This window comes from Macaca nemestrina, chromosome 8 (genome assembly GCF_043159975.1).
Source record: "Macaca nemestrina isolate mMacNem1 chromosome 8, mMacNem.hap1, whole genome shotgun sequence".
NCBI classification, from domain to species: Eukaryota; Metazoa; Chordata; class Mammalia; order Primates; family Cercopithecidae; genus Macaca; species Macaca nemestrina.
This window is the reverse complement of record NC_092132.1, coordinates 124225160-124242098: the sequence shown is the minus strand read 5'-3', so window position 1 is coordinate 124242098 and position 16939 is coordinate 124225160. Positions and strand designations below refer to the sequence as shown.

Sequence of the window (16939 nt, the reverse complement as noted above, 5' to 3'; positions counted from 1 at the left end):
AGTTTGAGATTAGTCTGGGCAACATAGGGAGACCCTGTCTCTACAAAAAACAACAACATTAGCCAGGCGTGGTGGCGGGTGCCTGTATTCCCCACTACTTGCCAGGCTGAGGTGGGAGGATGGCTTAAGCCCAGGAGGTGGAGGTTGCAGCGAACCATGATCACACCACTGCACTTCAGCCTGGGTGAAAGAACAAGACCCTCTCTCTTAAAAAAAAAAAATAATAATAATAAAGCAAAAATCAAAAAGTACTACATTATTATTGGGGGCAAAATTCAAACAATACAAAAGCATATAAAATAAAAGGCAACAGTGCTCTGCTTCTATCTCCTCATGTCTCAGTTGGCACCAGACTTATTTTCTGGGAATGTTTCCCCTTTACGCATAGTTAAGCTCAGGTTGCAAAGACAATTTTGAATGCTGGCTTTTTGTTGTTGTTTAATATTACAGCATAAGCATTTTCCCATGTACTTAAGAACTCTTCTTAAAGACAATTTTATAGGTTGCATAATATTCATTGCACTAAATTAGCTGTGATCCAGGCCTTATGTTTCCATGAGGTTTGCTTTCATTATCCATGTCTTAAAGGGTGTCCCCCTGCAAGGAACTACTCCTCTGTTTTCTCCAAGGCAATAGGGAAGTCAGCAAAATCTTCATCCGTGCTCTCCGGGGGCCTCCACAAAACTTTAGTCAAGTGTATTTCAGCAGAGTTCAAGTTTAAAGACTTTCTTTTTTTGTTTTACTTCTTCCCTTGTCTTTATTGCTCACAATAAAGGGACTTATCCATTAGGGATTCCCAGGTGCTGTCATTGCTGATGGCTAAAAAGTATAATGTTTGAACGTTGATGTACTAGATAGAATAGTGCCCCCAACAACCCCACCTCAAAGCCGTATTCATCCGGAACCTCAGAATGCAACCTTATTTCAAATTAGGGCCTTTGCATATGTAACTCGGTAAAATGAAGCCACACTAGATTAGGGTGGGCCCTACATTCAGTGACTGGTGTCCTTATAAGAAGGCCATGTGAAGACAGAGACATACACACAAATGGAGATGGAGACGATGGAGACAGAGATTGGAGTGATGCATTTGTCTACAAGCCAAGGAGAGCCAAGGATGGTGGCCACTGCCAGAAGCCGGAAGAGAGGCATGGAACAGATTCTCCCTTAGAGCTCTGATATGATTTGGCTGTGTCCCCACCCAAATCTCACCTTGAATTATAATAATCCCCATGTGTCAAGGGCAGGGCCAGGTAGAGATAATTGAATAATGGGGGCAGTTTCCCCCATACTCTTCTCTTGGTAGTAAATAAGTCTCATGAAATTTGATGGTTTTATAAAGGGGGGGTTCCCCTGCACACGCTCTCTTGTCTACCACCATGTAAGATGTGACTTTGCTCCTCATTCACCTTCCTCCATGATTGTGAGGTCTCCCCAGCCATGCAGAACTGTGAGTCCATTAAACCTCTTTCCTTTATAGATGATTCAATCTCAGGCATGTCTTTATTAGGAGTGTGAGAACAGAAAAATACAGGCCCCTAAGAAGGAACCAACCCTGCTGACACCTTGACTTTCAACTTCTAGACTCCAGAATTGCAAGAGAATAAATTTCTATTGTTTTAAGCCACTTTCTTTGTGATCTTATTTTTATTTGAAACAGGGTCTCAGCTGGGTGCATTGGCTCACTCCTGTAATCCCAGCACTTTGGGAGGCTGAGGAGGGCGGATCACCTGAGGTTGGGAGTTCGAGACCAGCCTGACCAACAAGGAGAAACCCCCGTCTCTACTAAAAATACATAATTAGCCGGGCATGGTGGTGCATGCCTGTAATCCCAGCTACTCTGGAGGCTGAGGCGGGAAAATCGCTTGAACCTGGGAGGAGGAGGTTGCGGTGAGCCGAGATTGTGCCATTGCACTCCAGCCTGGACAACAAGAGCGAAACTCTCTCTCAAAAAGAAAAAAAAAAAAAAAAGAAACAGCGTCTCACTCTGTCACCCAGGCTGGAATGCAATGGTGTAATTATAGCTCACTGCACCCTCCTGGACTCAAGGGATCCTCCCATCTCTCAGCCTTCCAAGTAGCTGGAACTACAGTAAGCGCTACCATGCCCAACTCTTTGTAAAATTTTTTGTAGAGATGGGATCTCGCTATATCGTCCAGGCTGGTCTCAAACTCCTGGCCTCAAGTGATCCTCTCGCCTCTGCCTTCCAAACTACTAGGATTATAGTGGTGAGTCACCACACCCGGCCCCTTTGTGATATTTCATTACGGCAACCCTTGCAAACTAAATACAATGGGCTGTGGCCTCAGAGGGACCTGGGTCTGAGCACAGCTCTGGCACTTGTGTGGAATAGAAGGGCCGTGGATCTGGCTGCCAGGGTCAGCAGACATCTGAGGGGATTCACAGAGACCACGTGCGAAGCCGTGAGCAAAGGGCCAAGCGGTGTGCAGGTGTAGGGGGTCACGTCCTTCTTGATCTCCCGACCTGCTGGCCATTCCTTTCTGGTCAGACAGAGAAAGGACCACAAAGATCCACTTCCCCCCACTTTTAACTGTATCCATATTCTTTCTAAGAGATTTAAGTCATTTGCCAGAATATACCTTTAATACAAAAAGCCTCCAGGTTGAAAATATGTTGGCTTTAAAGCTTTGGCTGTGACAAAGCAGATTACTTCAGAGCTTCATTTAGTCCTAAATTATTTATAGTGGATTTGCTTTGGGAATACACGTGTGCGCACACACACGCACACAGCCTTAACAGTGATCGCTATATTTTCCAATTAATGGAAATGCTAAAATGAGCATGAATTACCTTCATAATAAAAACATGTTTAGGCTGGGTGCAGTCGTTCATGCCTGTAATGCCAACATTTTGGGAGGCTAAGACAGGAGAATCGCTTGAGGCTAGGGGTTCGAGAGCAACCTGGGTGAGACCCTGTCTCTACAAAAAAAAATTAAAAAGTAGCTGGGTGTGGTGGCAGGGACCTGTAGTCCTTGCTACTCAGGAGGCTGAGGCAGGAGAATTGCTTCAGCCCAGGAGTTCAAGTCCACAGTGAGCTGTGGTTGTGCCACTGCACTCTAGCCTGGGTGACAGAGTGAAACCCTGTTTCTTAAAAAAAAAAAATTGTACTTTATTTTATAGGAAGATGCTGTCTGCCACAAAAACTGATTGTGGATGGAGAGATTCCCTGTAGATGAGAGGCTCCAGGTGGGGAGGAAAATGTAAGTGGGATGTTGGCAATAACTTTTAATGTGTGACACCTGGGAACTTCTCAGGTCCAAGAAGTAATTGTCTTTAAGGTGCTGTGGGGTACCATGAGGTCCTGAGGCAAATGTGTAGAGAGGGTTGAATTCCCCTCGCGAGGGTGGGATGGGGGTGGTGTGAGACAGCAGAGTCTTGAAAGAGGTTGGTGACTCAGTATGACAATGGGCCAGAACAGCAAAGGAAAATATTTCTCAGTCTTTTCTTGGGCTGCTGTGAATGAGAACCAGGAGGGAAGGGGAGGTCTGTGGGCAGAGGAGAAAGCCTCTGGGGTTCACCACAAGAAGGCGGACCACACCTGCCCATAGCCTCCTTCGGCGTCCTCTGGAGGTCCCAATGTCCCTTTCTATAATAGTTATCTCTGGTGGCTTAACCTCAAAACTTACTGGCTTAACACAGAAAGACATATTTATTATCTCAGGGTTTCTGCAGGTACGGAATTCGGGATTGAATTAGCAGGATAATTCCAACTTGAGGTCTCTCAGGAGGTTTTGGTCAAGATGTCAGCGAGGATTGCAATCATGTGAAAAATTGACTGGGACTGGAGGAGCCGTTTCCAAGGTGGATTGCTCACCCAGCTGGCAGATGTGCTGGCTGTTGGCAGGAGGCCTCAGTTCCTTGCTAGGTGGATGCCTCCATAGGGTTGGCTTTTCCCAGAGCAAGTATCCGAGAGGGAGCAAGGCGGACACTGCAATGTCTTTTATGACCTAGTTTCAGAGTCACACACACACACACACAGAGTATCACTTACATAGTATCTTATTGGTTACGCAGGTTGACTCTATTCAGTGGGAGAGGGGGCTACACACACACACACACACACACACAACACAGACAAAACCAAAAGGTGAGAGGGTCTCCTTGGAGGGTGCCATCTTGGAGGCCGGCTGCCGCATTCTCCATAGAACTAAGCCATGGGTGTACCTTCATCATTGGATCCATGGCTGGGACTGAATGCAGGGAAACCACCTCTGGGGCTGGGAACTTCCAAACCCTGAGCAACAATGTAATCTTTCTGAATCCTCAAAGTGAAGCATTCAAAATATGCCCAGACAAATGTTGAATTAGGGGGAATTCAACATTTCCCCCTAATTCTTTTGTTTGTTTGTTAGAGTCCTGCTGTCACCCCGTCTGGAGTGCAGTGGCGCAATCTTGGCTCACTGCAACCTCCACCTCTCGGGTTCAAGCGATTCTTCTGCCTCAGCCTCCTGAGTAGCTGGGACTAGATGCACCTGCCACCACGCCTGGCTAAAGTTTTTTTTTTTGAGGTGGAGTTTCACTCTTGTTGCCCAGGCTGGAGTACAATGGTGCAATCTCAGCTCACTGCAACCTCTGCCTCCTGGGTTCAAGTGATTCTCTTGCCTCAGCCTCCCGTTTTCACCATGTTGGCCAGGCTGGTCTGGAACTCCTGACCTCAGGTGATCTGCCCACCTTGGTCTCCCGAAGTGATGGGATTACAGGCATGAGCCACTGCGCCCGGATGCCCCCAACTCTTTTTAAATCATTTTTCCCTTTTGATATAAATTTTACATACCATGAAATGCTCATATCTTAGGTATACATCTGCCCAGTTTTGAATAATGCTTTACACACCAGGACTTAAATCCCTTTAGAAATATGGAAAGTGTCCTCGTGCTCCTTCCCAGTCAACTCCCCAGCCCTTGCCACACACACTCACACACTGAGGCAACAACTGTTCTAGTATCTTCCACTGTAGAGTTTTACATGCTCTAGAATTTCAAATTAATTGATCTTTTGTCTGATTTCTTTTCTTTTTTTTTCTTGAGATGGAATCTCACTCTGTCGCCCAGGCTAGAGTGCAGTGGCATGATCTCCGCTCACTGCAACCTCCACCTCTCAGGTTCAAGCCATTCTACTGCCTCAGCCTCCCAAATAGCTGGGATTATAGGCACCTGCCACCATGCCCGGCTAATTTTTATATGTTTAGTAGAGACAGGGTTTCACCATGTTGGCCAGGCTGGTCTCAAACTCCTGACCTCGTGATCCACCCACCTCAGCCTCCCAAAGTGTTGGGATTACAGGTGTTACAGGCATGAGCCACTGCGCCTGGCTGTCTGATTTCTTTTTTAATTAGCATGTTGATTAATCCATGCTGTCATGCACCAGTAATTTGTTTCCCCTAACTTTTTTTTTTTTTTTTTGAAATTTTGAGCCTAGAGAAGAACTTAAATATAGTACCATGAAGCCCCCTGGACCCTTGACCTAGACCTCTACATCGTTAACATTCTGCCATACTGGCTTTCATTCTTTTTGTCTCTCTTCTTTTCTTTTTCCTGACCTACTTGAAAGTTGCACATACCAAGACACTTCATCCCTAAACATTTCAGTCCGTGCTCCAAACAACAAAGACATTCTCCCACACGACCACAATACCAGTATTATGCCTAAGATGTTTGATATTGGTACAACATTATTGTCCAACATAGAATCTGTGTTCAATTTCTCTCCTAATTCTTGTGTTTTCTTTTGAGATGGAGTCTCGCTTCGTCGCCCAGGCTGGAGTGCAGTGGTGCGACTGGCTCACTGCAGCCTCTGTCTCCTGGGTTTAAGCAATTCACATACCTCAGCCTCTCGAGTAGCTGGGATTACAGGCACCCACCACTATGCCTGGCTAACTTTTGTATTTTTAGTAGAGATGGGGTTTCAGCATGTTGGCCAGGCTGGTCTTGAACTCCTGACCTCAAGTGATCTGCCTGCCTCGGCCTCCCAAAGTGCTGGGATTACTCTCCTGATGTTCTTTAGAGAAGGGCAGGCACCCGTGGTAGGTAGTGTCGTGGAGTCTGGGAATACAGGGTCGGCTGCTCTGACCTTGACCTTCCTCTTTTGTCTTTCCCTTATTCCCCCGCTGCTCCCCACCTCCTTCCTCTCCCTGGGCATCCAGTGTGCACAGTGCTCTAGCTTGGGTAGCCACCCAGCTCTCCTGAACCTGCTCACGCCTCCTGAGCAGTTGATTTCAGCTCTATTTCTAGGAACTTTCCTTCCTTTTTTATCAGTGCCTGACCCCTCTGTGGTGCGCCCTGTGCCCTCTCATGCACCCGCCCCTGGGATCATTTGAATGAACTTTGGTAATGAACAGGAAAGATCTTGTCCAGTCCTGGGGTACCACAGACACTGGAAAATAGTCCTCCCGCCTCATTTTTTGTGTGTGTGGGGGGCTAGGTCTAACTGCTTAAATAAACCTCTCTCAGTCTTCTCCCTCAACAATAAAGTACTGGGAAGTTTTTCTGGGCTTAAACACCACCTTCTGCCATACAGACACAGATACACGCACACACCCACACATGCACTCACATACACACACACACACACACTCACGCACTACACCAGCAGCCTCACACTCAGATCAATTATCTCCCATCATCAGCCCAAGCCTCTGAGTCTCCATTAGGGTGAAACAGGAGCTACTGAAACCCAACCAGGTAAATACTATGCTCAGAGGCAGAGCCGCAGCCCTCTGAGCTCTGTAGTCTCACTGCACCTTGCCCTTGGTAGACCTCCTGGCTAGCCCCAAGCTCCTACTGTCCCATCCAACCTCCCTGATCACTTGGTGGTAGGACAGAAACACACGCTTGGCTCCAGAGAGCAAGGACCTCCTATTTGCCACTCTAAATATTTATACTCGGTTCTGCCACACTTCCCTGCATTGGGGTGTTGAGGACATGCAGTAATGACCTTCTTCGCTGCGGTTGGGAGGGAGAGGAAGGACGGGTTCAGGTTTGGAGTTAACAGAGCCAGTGGTGGACTGAAGGCCTGGCCCATCTTAGGGTTCTAGAGCCCAGGGAGCAGCATCGGACCCCAGCAACCGTAGACTACCTGCCTGCCTAGAAAACAGACAGTGACTGTGCAAAGGAGCTGGACCTTTTTTTTTTTTTTTAAGGAAATCTTGCTCTGTCGCCCAGGCTGGAGTGCAGTGGCACGATCTCAGCTCACTGCAACCTCCGCCTCCCAGGTGCAAGCGATTCTCCTGCCTCAGCCTCCCGAGTATCTGGGATTACTAAATCAGCTACTATGCCTGGCTAATTTTTGCATTTTTTTTTTTTTTTTTAGTAGAGACAGGGTCTCACCATGTTGGCCAGGCTGGCCTCGAACTCCTGGCCTCAGGTAATCTGCCTGCCTTGGCCTCCCAAAGTGCTGGGATTACAGGTGTGAGCCACCACGCCCAGCCAGGAGCTGGACATTGAGTCTGAAGACTTCATTCCAGCCTCTGTTGCTGCCTGGGTCTGAAAGCCTGGCCTTGTCCAGCAGCTGGAACCAAGGACCCAGAAAGCTCCAGGTCCCTCTTCAATGCACAGACATGCGTGGTTATGAAAACATCTCAACATGTGGGCAGAAGCCTTTGGCCCCTTCTAGCGGCAGCTGCCTGCTCTTTGTAACTTCATTCACTGTAGGAATCGTGTGCCCCAAAAAATCTCTGTACAAACCACGACCGAAGGGTACCCCTCTTACTTTCAGCAGGGCTGAGTGTATTTATTTTAGACATTCGTTCAACTGGGCTTCTGGATGGCATGACAGCCACAGTGGAAATGCTGGTGTCCTGTTTCATCAACTCAGAGGTGGAGAGGTGGCCAGTTACCAGGGAAGTTACACAGGTTGGCCCTTCTCAGTGAGGGAGGGAGCTACACACAGACAGACAAAACCAGGAGGTGAGAGTGTCTCCTTGGAGGGTGCCAACCCAGAGGCAGGCTACCACTCTCCACAGAGTGCCATCTTAGAGGTTGGCTGCCACATTCCCCATAGGACTAAGCCATGGATCTATAGCTGGGAGATTTTGTTTTTGAGACAGGGTCTTGCTCTGTCCGCCAAGCTGGAGTGCAGTGGTGCAATCATAGCTCACTCCAGCCTCAAACTCCTGGGCTCAGGTGATCCTCTCACCTCAGCCTCCCGAGTAGCTGGGATTACAGGTGTGAGCCACCATGCCTGGCTAATTTCTTCATTGTTTGTAGAGACAGGGTCTCGCTATGTTGCCCAGGCTATCACCAGGTATTTTAAAAATGAACTCAAGGGACAGGCCTTGTCATTTAAAGAGGCCAGGAGAAGTGTTATCAGAAAAGGGTGCCAGAGTTGATGGGAGTGAGCCCACCTTGCATTATTTGCCATCAGTGTCACCCTTCAATGCTTAATCAAGCCCCGCTTCCCCACGTATGGGCCCTTTCCTAACCTCCGTCCCTCATTCAGATCTGTCTTCCCCTCACTTCTTTCTTTTTTTTTTTTTTTTTTTTGAGATGGAGTTTCACTCTTGTTGCCCAGGCTGGAGTGCATGGCACGATCTTGGCTCACTGCAACCTCTGCCTCCTGGTGTTACCGGGAGTCCTTGCTCCCAGAGCTCCCAAGATGGTGGCCGGACACTTCCAAAATGGCGGCAGCCCACTTCCAAGATGGTGGTGGGCCACTTCCAAAATGGCGGCAACCCACTTCCAAGATGGTGGCAAGCCTCATGTTCTCTGACTTGGGGTTCTTGGCCTCATGGATTCCAAGGAATGGAATCTTGAGCCATGCGGTAAGTGTTATGGCTCTATTAGAAGCCCTGGGGTCACAGAAGAGAACCGTGGAACCCAGTGACTAGTGTTCAGCTTGATTAGGACGAACCCAGGAACTTAGCCATGCAGGAACAATGGCAAGCCTTTAGCCTGATCGGGAGCGGCAATGGGCACCTCGCTGGATCAGGAGCACCAGGGACATCCTGCCGGATCCGGAGGGATGGAAGTCAGCGGGGGGTCTGTGATGGTGGCAAACGGCAGTGGTGGACGGAGAGCAAAAGCTCAGCTTGAGCCCTAACAAACACGGACCAGAAGAGAGTGCAGTTGCAAGATGTAATAGAGTGAAAACAGAGCTCCCATACAAAGGGAGGGGACCCAAAGAGGGTAGCCCTTGCTGGTTCCAATGCCTGGGTTTATATTCCCATCATTGTCCCTCCCACTGTGCTCTCAGGCAGTAGATGATTGGCTATTTCTTTACCTCCTGTTTTTACTAATTAGCATTTTAGTGAGCTCTCTTTACTACCTGATTGGTCAGGTGTGAGCTAAGTTGCAAGCCCAGTGTTTAAAGGTGGAAGCATCACCTTCCCCGCTAGGCTTAGGGATTCTTAGTCAGCCTAGGAAATCCAGCTAGTCCTGTCTCTCACTGAGTTCAAGGGATTCTACTGCCTTAGCCTCCGGAGTAGCTGGGATTACAGACGCCCACCACCACGCACGGCTAATTTTTGTATTTTTAGTAGAGACGAGGTTTTACCATGTTGGTCAGGCTGGTCTTGAACTCTGGATCTCAGGTGATCCACCTGCCTGGGCCTCCCAAAGTGCTAGGACTACAGGTGTGAGCCACGGTGCCTGGCTTCTTCCCCTCACTTCTACGACTCCCCAGCCCCACCACCAAGGCACTACTTGGGCCGCTTGTTCTAGTGTTTGGTCCTAATGTATTCGGGATTTCAGATGGCTTACAAAAATACTAAATGGATTGGGCAAAATGAGAGAAGAAAAAAATTTAAAGCCAGGTTATGTCTTTAGCACTGAGCAAAACACAGTCTTTTTTTTTTTTTTTTTTTTTTTTTTTGAGGCAGTCTCGCTCTGTCTCCAGGCTGGAGTGCAGTGGCATGATCTTGGCTCACTGCAACCTCTCTTTCCCGGGTTCAAGCGATTCTCCTGCCTCAGCATCCGGAGTAGCTGGGATTACAGACACGCACCACCACACCCTGCTAATTTTTTGTATTTTAGTAGAGACGGGGTTTTGCCATGTTGCCCAGGCTGGGAAAAGCACAGTTTTCTACAGTTGCTGGAAGACGACTAGGATTCTCTCCAAGTTTTCGGGAGGCCAAAGCAAAAGGGCAAATGATCATTGCAGCAGCTGCACAGGCCTTAGGGGTGATCACACTGGTGTTTAGGAATAGCACATCTTGTTGTCTCTCAAAAATGAGAAGAGAGAAAAATCTCCCCCAGTGGGCCCAGCCAAGGAGCACTGATGCACTGTCTCACCTGGGAAGACTGCTCAGCTTTCTTTTTCTTTCTTTCTTTTCTTTTTAAAATAGAGATGGGGTCTCATTATGTTGCCCAGGCTGGTCTCAAACTCCTGGGCTCAAGTGATCCTCTCACCTCAGCCTCCCAAAGTGCTGGGATTACAGGCATAAGCCACTGCACCCAGCCCAACTGCTTTGTTTTCGTAAGTGTTGCGGGGGCGGAGGGGGGCGTTGTTGGTTGGTTTTTGGGTGGTAGTTCCTTTTTTTGCGTTGTTTTTAATCAAATTCACAAGTTGACTCAAATAACATTGTCATGGTTATTAACCCCTTTGGCAGAAATGAGAAAAATCAAAAGCTATGCAAATAGATAACGAAGAATCAATTCCAGGAAGAGGAAAAGGTGGGAGAGGCATTTTACAGTTTATCAAGATCAAAGGACAGAGACCATCTCTAAACAAAACCAAACCCTGAAACTCACCATCACAGAACTACGTCAAAAGGTTTCTGCATCCCCACTATGGCACCCATTACCATGACTAGCCCAGAGTATTTCCAAACTATTGCTATTCACCATATTTTCCTCAGCGCCTCCTATTTGTAACTTAACAATATTTAACAACGGCTTCCTCGATCTCTGGCGGAGACGGATTGAGGCTGCAGTATTTCAATTTGCCAGCAGGTGTCACCCCAGCCAACACTATTCAGAGAAGCCTAAAAAGGTGACGTTCTTTTTCCCTACACCTTTGATGGCACCAAAATGTGTGTGGGCAAGAGCAAAGTCCAAATTCCTAACTGGTACATCCCAGGCCCTTCATATTTGGCCCAACTCATGTTTTACTGCCTTAGTTCTTGCCAGTTCAGGCACACATTCAATCAGCAGAGGTTTATTGAACATTCGTTATTTGTAAGGGGCTATCCGGGGGCTGGAAATGAAAAGATGACGAGATTTCACCTCTGTTCCAGAGAATTGTATGGCTTGCTCTGCCTAGGAAAGGGCTAAGCTGCTATGTTAAAACGTTGGCAGCCGGGCGCTGTGGTTCACGCCTGTAATCCCAGCACTGTGGGAGGCTGAGGCAGGCAGATCATGAGGTCAGGAGTTCGAGACCAGCCTGGCCAAGAGACCAGACTGGCCAATATGGTGAAACCCCACCCCTACTAAAAATACAAAAATTAGCTGGGTGTGGTGGCGGACACCTGTAATACCAGCTACTTGGGAGGCTGAGGCAGGATAATTGCTTGAACCCAGGAGGCAGAGGTTGCAGTGAGCTGAAGATCATGCCATTGCACTCCAGCCTGGGCAATAGAGGGAGAGTCCAACTCAAAAAAAAAAAAATTGGCTAAGCTGCTACAACAAATATGTGTGCATACGTATACACATATATGCTATTAGACATTATGTAGTATATATGTATAGATATATACATTATACATGTGTATATATGTATGTATATTTGTCATAGCAGCTTAGCCAATGCTATGGGTATGGATAATTATATACTTATATTTCATATATATAATTATATATGATATTTTTATATTAATTGCATATAATTATATATAAATGATATATATAATTCATATTTATAGCATTGACTAAGCTGCTATGGCTAAGCTGCTAAATTTTTTTTTTTTTTTTTTTGGAGACTGAGTCTCACTCTGTCACCCACACTGGAGTGCAGTGGTGCGATCACAGCTCACTGAAGCCTCAACCTCCCAGGCTCAAATGATCCTTCCACCTCAGCCTCCTGAGTAGCTGGAATTACAGGTGCGGGCCACCACACCCAGCTAATTTTTGTATTTTTCATAGAGATGGCGTCTCACCATGTTGTCCAGGCTAGTCTTGAACTCCTGGGCTCAAGCCATCCACCCTCCTCAACCTCCCAAAGTGCTGGGATTACAGTTGTGAGCCATCGAGGCCAGACTACTAATCTTAATTAGCAGCTATATGTTAAATATATATGAAACACATATATTTCATAGCCAATGCTATGGATATGGATAATTATATATATAAGGTATATGTTTATATTATATATAATTATATATGAGATATAATTTTATATCTACATTATGTATAAATAAATGTATACATAATATAGATATAAAATATGTTTATATTATGTATAAATTTGTGTATAAATAATTTATAAATTTATACATAATATAGATATAAATTTATTTATACATATATAGATATAAAATTATTTAATATTTATATATATATAAAATTATCCGTATCCATAGCATTGGCTAAGCTGCTAAGCTGCTAATCTTAATTATAAGATATAATTATACATATGAGAGGTAAATAAGATACTGGATAAGCTACTCAGAGGTTTAAAGAAGATACAATTAATTTATTTCTCCAGCAAAAGACCAGGGGTGGGTGGTCCAGACTGGTCGGAATACTCAGCTCCATCGGGTCAGTCAGGGCCATGGCTTCCTCCCATCCCCTTGCCTCACAGTTCCTAGGATGTTGTCTTTGGCCGCATGGTCAAAGCTGAGTCATAACCTCATCCATGCTTCACCCTGGAGAAGTGGAAGAGAAAAAGTGGAGGGCATGCAATTTTGCTTTTAAGCAAGAAACACAGAAGTCACACCTAGCACTTCTATTCACATTCTAGGGCATGGACCTACTCCTATGGCCACAAATAGCTGCAAGGAAGGCTGGGAAATGTAGCCTTTTGCTAGGCAGTGATGAGTCTAGTTAGAAATGTCAGGCAGCCTGGGCGACATCGCAAGACTCCGTCTCTACAAAAATAAAGAAATAGACAAATTAGCTGGACATGTGGTATACGCCTGTAGTCCCAGCTACTCAGGAGGCTGAGGCAAGAGGATTGTTTGAGCCCAAGAGTTTAAAGCTGCAGTGAGCTATGATGGCGCTACTACACCCAAGCCTGGGTGACAGAGCAAGACCCTCTCAAATAAAACATAAAATAAAATAAAAACGGGGCAACTAGCAGTCTGGTCAGAAAGCATCTCTCACTTTCACACCTCACTTTATTTTTAATTGATTTGTGAAACAACTTTGTATCTTCTAGTGTTGCCATCAATTGCAATTGCATAGTTTAGAAATGCCAGTTCATAGAAATTTCTGGTGAGTAGAACGTCCTGTAGCAGTTTACTGTGCACATTTCATGTTAATGAGACATCTATTACTTCCTCCTCAGGGATGACAAGTGTTATCACAATGGCAATTGAGCTGATAAAATTCCAGTAAAATGAAACCTAGAATCAAGTTGTCTACTCAAGAGAATGCAACATTTGAGTAGGCTCTTGAAGCATGCATAGAAGCTAACCAAGCGGAAAAGAAGGAGGAATATTCCAGAGTGTGAACAGCATGTGCAGAGACCTGTAGTCTTGTGGGAGACAAGGTATGTTCATTGTGGGGAGTGGATAAGTGTGTAGGGAAGGCAAGTGAGAGAGAAAATGGGGTGGAATCGGGTTGCACCAGGCCTTACACATCAAACTAAGGAAGTTGGATTTTTCCCTGCAGAGTAGATGCTTTGGGTGTTGCATTAGTGTGTTCTCACACTGCTATAAACATACCACCTGAGACTTGGTAATTTATAAGCAAAAGAGCTTTAATTGACTCACAGTTCCACCTGGCTGGGAAAACCTCAGGAAACTTAGAGTCAAGGTGGAAGGAGAAGGAGAAGCAAGTACCTTCTTCACAAGGCAGCAGGAGAGAGAGCACAGGGGAAACTACCACTTATAAACCATCAAATCTTTTGAGAACTCACTATCGTGAGAATAGCACAGGAGAAACTGCCCCCATGATCCAGTCACCTACCGCCAGGTCCCTCCATCGATACGTGGGGATTACAATTCGAGAGAAGATTTAGGTGGGGACACAGAGCCAAACCATATCAGGAGGTCCTTCCCAGTCCAAGAGCTATGACCATGTCCAAAAATTCTGTCACTCCATGGGTTGGGGTCCAGGTAGCCAGCTGATAGGTGTTTTTGTTGTTTTTGTTGTTTGAGATGGAGTCTCACTCTGTTGCCCAGGCTAGAGTCCAGTGACACCATCTCGGCTCACTGCAACCTCCGTCTTCTGGGTTCAAGCGATTATCCTACCTCAGCCTCTTGGGTAGCTGGGATTACAGCTGCCCACCACCACGCCTGGCTAATGTTTGTATTTTTAGTAGAGACGGGGGTTTCACCATGTTGGCCAGGCCGGTCTCGAATTCCTGACCTCAGGTGATCCGCCCACCTTAGCCTCCCAAAGTTCTGGGATTACAGGCACGAGCCACCACGCCCAGCCCCCAGTTGATAGTATTTGACCCTCACTGTCTTGCTCATAGTTAGCTGACAGCTCCACGGATGAACACCTGACCCGGGACAGGCAAATCTGATCCTTCCTCTCAGGAATCTGAAAGTGGGATTGAAACCACTGCTTACTGCTGACCTGTGTCTAAAACAATAACAAATACACTGGAAACGGTGGGGCAGCCCTAAGAGCTGTGTAAGTGCAGAATCAGACAAAGCTGTTCTGCAGGGGACAGACAACCGAAGCAGGTGTGCAGAGCAAAGCAGGGATGAGAGTCAGAAAAGGTGTATGTGGGTTTCCACCCAGACCCCAATTCCTAGTTCCTTTTCCTCCCTAAGGCTGGGCAGCATTTTCCACTGCTTGGGTTGCGTAGTACCCCTTTATTGTCCTCTTTTCTTTTTTCCTTCAAATAGCTTGAGTAATAAATTATTTACAGCATAGGCTAAACGGCTGCTGCTGCCCAAAAGACTCCCAAATATAGCTCCAACAGGATAGTTTACCTATTATATCTGTAGGCAGGCAGTCCAGGGAGGCTGGGGGCTCCGAGGTACTAGGACATCCAGGGAACCAGGCTTTTTCTCTCTGTTTCCCAGCAGTCCATGTCTTAAAGTATTGCTTTTCTCTGCAAGATCAAAGCTAGCTCCCAGCACCACACCTACATACCAGGGAGGAATATGCTTGGGATTTAGAAGGGCAAGACTCAGAAATGGTATACACCACTTCTGCTCACAACTCATTGGCCAAAACTTAATAATAACCCCACCTAGCTGCAAGACGGTCTGGGAATATAGGTCTTAGTTGGACAGCTGAAATCCTATTCTATGGAAGAAAGAGAGAATAGATAATGAAGGAACAATTCACTGTCTGCCTGATGGTTTCTGTAAATGGCACCCAAAGAACCCCCATTTGAGCTCCATGTAGCTTTTCTTGACCGCTTCAAGCTGAGCTGATGACTCTCTTTTCTGTACGTGGTTCTCAGCCTGTATCACTGCTCTGTGCTCATCTGTTTGTTGGTTAGTTGGTTGGGTTTCGTTGTTGTTGTTGTTGTTGTTGTTGTTGAGATGGGGTCTTGCTCTGTCATCCAGGCTAGAATGCAGTGGCACAATCACAACTGACTGCAGTCTCAACCTCTGAGGTTCAAACAATCCTCCCACCTCAGCCTCCCAAGTAGCTGGGACTATAGGTATGTGCCACCATGCCCAGCTAATTAAAAAAATTGTTTTTAGTAGAGACGAGGCCTCCCTATGTTGTCCAGCCTGGTCTCTAATTCCTGGGCTCAAGGGATCCTCCTGCCTAGGCCTCCCAAAGTGTTGGCATTACAGGCATGAGCCACCGTGCCTCGCCTCATTCATCTGTTAATTTATCTATATGGAAGAGACAGTTAGTGATCTCTAATTTCTGCTCCTTCCCACTTCCTCGGTAGTTAAGTCCCCCTCCCCCAAGTGTTATGTTTGGCACATTGCTAAATGGAATAAAGCTGACATTTGCCAGGCTCCCTTACTGCGAGGTATGGTAATATGATTCGGTTCTGGGCTGGACGCAGTGACTCACACCTGTAGTCCCAGCACTTTGGGAGGCCAAGGCTGGAGGATCACTTGAGCCCAGGAATCTGAGATCAGCCAGGGCAACAGAGCAAAACCTTGCCTCTGCAAAAACTACGAAATAGCTGGGTGTGGTGGCACAGCCTGTAGTCCCAGCTGCTCAGGAGGCTGGAGTGGGAGGATCCTTGAGCCTGGGAAGTCGAGGCTTTAGTCAGCCATGATTGTGCCACTGCACTCCAGCCTGGGTGACAGAATGAGACTCCATTTCAGAAAAAAATAATAAAGTTCTGGCCAGTGAGATGACAGCTTCCAGGAAACCCTATAAAAGATAGCTGGCATGCACCCATTGCCAATTCTTTCTCTCTTCCACATTTCTCTTGGTTGGAATAGCAGTGTAATGGCTGGAGCTATGGCAGCTGCCTAGGACCATGAGATATCCTGGGAGTGGAAGCCATACATGTTAGAGCAACAAGACAGAAGTCTTGGTTCACAACACAGTGGTGTGCCATACTAGCTCTGGAATACTACATACATTATTTCTGAGAGAGAAAGAAACTATTTTATTTGGGAGGGACCTCCTTTACTCCCAGCCAAACCTAATCCTTATCCTACAACCTGTGTCCTTGAAATTTTCCAATGGACTACCAGCCCTGAAGAGCAAGGACTGATTCTTGTTCATCTGTGCACGTCTAGTGCCCTTTCTTCAGATTATATCCATGGATACGAGGCAAATTTCACTTTGACCCTAGTCAGGTTGGTTCCTTTCCACAAATAGTCCACTAGACCTTCAGGGTAACACTATTAGGCTTTGCCAGTCCACTCTCTTTCTTTTCTTTCTTTTTTTTTTTTTTTTTTTTGAGACGGAGTTTCGCTCTTGTTGCCTAGGCTGGAGTGCAATGG

At 46.5% G+C, this 16939-nt stretch overlaps 1 pseudogene; it reads left to right on the top strand.

Annotated features, from left to right (window-relative positions):
- LOC105481972 (heat shock cognate 71 kDa protein pseudogene) overlaps window positions 1-16939 on the top strand; it is a 54807-nt pseudogene that overhangs the window by 33994 nt on the left and 3874 nt on the right.